Source organism: Corvus brachyrhynchos, unplaced genomic scaffold (genome assembly GCF_000691975.1).
Source record: "Corvus brachyrhynchos isolate BGI_N302 unplaced genomic scaffold, ASM69197v1 scaffold121, whole genome shotgun sequence".
Classification (NCBI taxonomy): Eukaryota; Metazoa; Chordata; class Aves; order Passeriformes; family Corvidae; genus Corvus; species Corvus brachyrhynchos.
Genome location: NW_008236445.1, coordinates 1,178,232 through 1,182,413, shown reverse-complemented (window position 1 = coordinate 1,182,413; position 4,182 = coordinate 1,178,232). Strand labels below are relative to the sequence as shown.

The following is a 4,182-nucleotide window of genomic DNA, read 5'->3' as shown; positions in this document are numbered from 1 at the left end:
CGGAAGGCTCCCAAACCTCCCTTCCCCTGGCACTGCTCTTGTTCCGTCCCATGCTTCCGTCCCCACCTCCCTCCTCCCAACACAAAAGCTCTTGGCAAAATTATTTCCCCCCAGCTGCAATTACACTCGTGCCGCGCGGCCCCCCTTTCGGAAGAATTACGCATAAAAACAGGCGGCAAATCACCCAGCGCGGGACGGCACGGGCCAGGCAGCGCTCTCACATCCATCCCATCCCGCCTGACACCTTTCCGTCATATGCGAACGCTCCAGGGTCAAAATAAGTTTTCCAGCGAGAAAGATGTCCGGCTATAATAAAATCTTACAGCGGGAGGTGCCACAAATCATTTAAGAAAACAATTTTGCTTAAATAATATTTCCTTTAAAATAAATTCGGGGTTCGCAAATCACGATTTCATTTGAAGAGGCATGAATTCTATTATATGTACAATTTAATCACGGGGTATTTAAAATAGACATTTCCATCTAAAATCCAATCAGAAATCAACACAGTACCTCGAGGCATTAAGATGATCATCTCCATTTTGCATTTGTAAACTGGTAGAAATAAATGTGGCTTGTGGATACCAAGAGGTCAAGTACGGCTGCTCAAATATTTTTCTTACAAAATGACGGATTTATTAGACAAATAAGTGGCCCGGCTGATGCAAAACCCCCAGTGATTGAATTTTGACGTTGAGTCAACAACAACTCGAACTACATCAGTGCTCCAAGATTTAGTTATGATGGTAGAGATTACTGAACAAATAGGAGGCAGAAATGAATACAGATTTCCTAGGATCTGCCCCTGGCACCCTCTTCTTGACATTCCCCTCCATATGCTATCCCTATTCACAGTGTATTCTAATTAAAGAACTGGGCTATGTCTTCTAATTTTACAAGAACTTTTAAATAATTAGTCTGGTGTGTGTTAAAAAGGACAGCTTCAGACATAAGGGGATTTCAGTCCCTTTAGGATCTCTCCTCGGCTTTGCAGTTATCATAGTCCCTTCCATGAGGAAGGGTGAAAAACGCCTCTGATTTGATTGCAGGAAGATGTGAGCTCTGATCAAACCGCCGTATGCAAACACAGGCGTCCGCGGTTCATTTCCAGCCCATTCAAAGAGAATGCCTGGGGAGGGGGTTGGGGGGGAGGGTTGTGTTTGGGATTTTGGTGTGAGACTGGGTTTTTTTCCCCTTTCCAGTGGAAAAGATGTTGAGGGTTCAACATTCCTGTGAAAATCTGTCCACGGATCCCAATCTCCTGTGAAACCAGGTTGGGCTGTAGCCTGCTGAGCCTTGACAGCGGAAATTTTACCACGCTGAACCTGCCCTCTCCCTCCTTTTCCCCTCCCTCCCTCCTTCCCCCCCATCCCGCCTTCCCACCCTACAGGTGTGTGTATCTAAGCGAGTTCCCCGGCCTGAGCGTTGCCAGCCGGCAGGGAGCAAGCCGTGTGCTGGAAAGCCTGCGTGAGCTGGGCGAAAGCGATGTTATTCCTGCTTCATTTCTTCAGCGCTTTGGAGCGTTACTTTTACTTGCTAATCACGAAGGGGCGCTTAAATAATTGAGAGTACGTTTAAGCATAAAGCAGTCAGTTTCTAATCTTTTCAGGGGAAAAGGGACTAATCTGCACCTGCTGTGAGAGCCCTTTTTTTATTTATTCTGTATATTACTTCCACTCCAAGCTGGACCTGATGGCTCCAATTACAGTTGAGCCTTGCAGAATCCATACCTTCCCTTTCACAGCCCTTTTCTCTTCTCTCCTCTTCTCCGCAGCAATAAACTTTTCCTTGGCAGAGAAGAGGGAGTGGGGTGATCTTAACAGACACCATTTAGTCGAGATTATAATTTATTTATTTTTTAAGAGAAGCTCTTCAGAATCCCCAAGCTCTCCAAATTTGCCTTCTTTCTATTGTCTCCACTGTTTCGTATGCATATTTGTAGAAAAGAGAAGCACACACTGGCTGTCACGGTGGTCTGGATTGTTTTTTAACGGGATAGTTCGAGAGGAGTGTTTTAAATAGATTTTCTTCTATTAAGCATTTGGGAAGAAATTGTTTAATAAGCCTTTCCTGTACTACCTGTATTCCCTGCCGTGTTTTTGCATTGGGTAGAGGCGTCTCAGAGTATTGCCAAAGTTAATTCTAGGTTTTTATCTCTCTAACCTACTTAAGATGCAAAAAGGAAAAAAAAATCCTGTCAAATTAAAGTGAGTCCTCCTGTCTTGCCTTCTTCCAGCAAATAACTTGCAGCACCTAATAAATCCAGATGGAGTTCCTCATATAGCCCGGTGCAGAAATAATTATTGTCCTGGCTTGTTTCATGTCAGAGGCCTCTTTGGCTCATCTGTCATGAAACCAATTTCACTTTATTTACATCCATTTGCTAGTTTAATTACTGTGCTGATGAATAGCCTGAAGGAATTAAGTTACGAGTCTTTGGAAACCTAAAACGACAGATATATGGGTTACCTTTTAAATAGAGGAAGAAAATGATGGGTGGTATGTGCACCAAAATTTAAAGGTAATAAGAGCCTCTTTGCTAGGTGGAAATGCAGAATCAACTGCCCGTGTATTTACCTCTGTCTTTATGTAAAGTATTGCTTTGAAAGGCATTCATATTTTTGCAGGTTTAATACAATCTGTATTAAAGTAAATGTTCTGCAAGATGGGTGCCAGCTTTAGATCTAAGCACAGATGCACTCATTATTTTTCCAGCCACAGAAAGAGGAAAAATGTTAGAAAATAAGGCGAAAGTAAGTTTTAAAGACGGAACAACATAACCTATGCACTGCACCATTCAATACATATCAATAGGGTTACTATTCTGTGTCTGCAATTGCAGAAATAGTCTCAAGCGCCTCTTCCCTCTAACTTGCCTGTGATACTTTGTACCATCAGAGGGAATTTCAACCAGCTAGAGGATCTTGTGCTTTTTATATAAATCTGCCAAAAACCAGAGCTTATCCTTGTATTAGCTGTAGCCTGCATCCTTTCCTCTTCTTCGGGTGTTTTCCATCATTTGCATCACACACCTGGGTGTCACTTGACCTGGAGATCAGGGGTAGGGAACCTGCCCCATCCACCCACATGGTCCCTGCTGCAGGATCCTGGCACACTGAAATGATCCTGCCCTCCCTCCTCCACCACTCAGTAACTTTCCTGAGCTGTTTTCCTGAGCTGCTGCTTTTATAACAATCTAGAATTTCAAAACTTTATGCAGCAGGTACCTGAACGAAAGGTCAGTCTCTTCAATGTTTCCTCTCGTTCATCGTGAAAGGAAAAAAAATCCAGTGGTCGGGAGTGTCTCTTGCCGGGGCTGTGCCCCAAAGCGTCACCTACGGACTGGTAAAGGAGGTCCAGGAGGCGCCCGTGTGAGCATGTTCATTCTAAACCTGAAGACAAAGTCCCTGTCCTCCAAAGAAAGAGTAGAAACCAGACCTGAGAGCCCGTGCATCTTCTGGGAGCTGAACCTGAAAGGCAGAAGTTTAGGTGGGCACGCTCTGAGGGCTGCATGAAAAATTCACTTACAGAAGGGCTTTTACACCACTCTCCTACACAGACTGCTTCTTCTCCTTTTCCCGGTAATTTTGTGGATCCACTACTTTTGTGGATCTCACGTGGGACAAACCTTGCTTGAAGAAATCATGTGAGGCAATAGGTAGGTAATAGGGCAGATGTAAAAGTAGTAAGGATGGCCAGAACTCTGGGGAGATGATGCTTGATTCGCTAGAAAAAGCCTTCTCCTAAGACACACCCTCTGCGAGGAGATGGCTGAAGGGGCGGACAGAGACCCCCTTTGTCACAGAAGTTGAGCAGCACCTGAAAACCAAATCCTTTGCCGGGGGAAACGTGACACATTCCCCGCTCCTGCCTCAAATATCGCTACCGACTGACCCGAGCTGGTTACACTGAGGGTATAAAAGAGCAGATCAAAAGAGAATTACAGCTGCCTATTCGAGGTACTTTATATCTGAGAGAAATGAAAGGAGAAAGTGTGCAGCAACACAGAGTGGGGTATGAAAAGCTCCCTTCCCCCCCTCCCCGCCTCTCCCCTCTTCCCTCTCTCCCCCTTTGATTAATAGATCCATGTGGCTAACGGCCTGACATATGGTGTGCGAAGCAGCTTGAGATGGTACCTCGGGCGTACCCTACGGCTATTAACATATTACAGGCTTCTGTGCA

The 4,182-nt window shown here is 44.9% G+C and overlaps 1 long non-coding RNA gene across 1 annotated transcript in view; it reads left to right on the top strand.

Moving 5' to 3' along the window:
- The window catches only part of LOC108444617, a 181,577-nt gene that overhangs the window by 174,902 nt on the left and 2,493 nt on the right, over window positions 1-4,182 (top strand). The window lies entirely within an intron of this gene.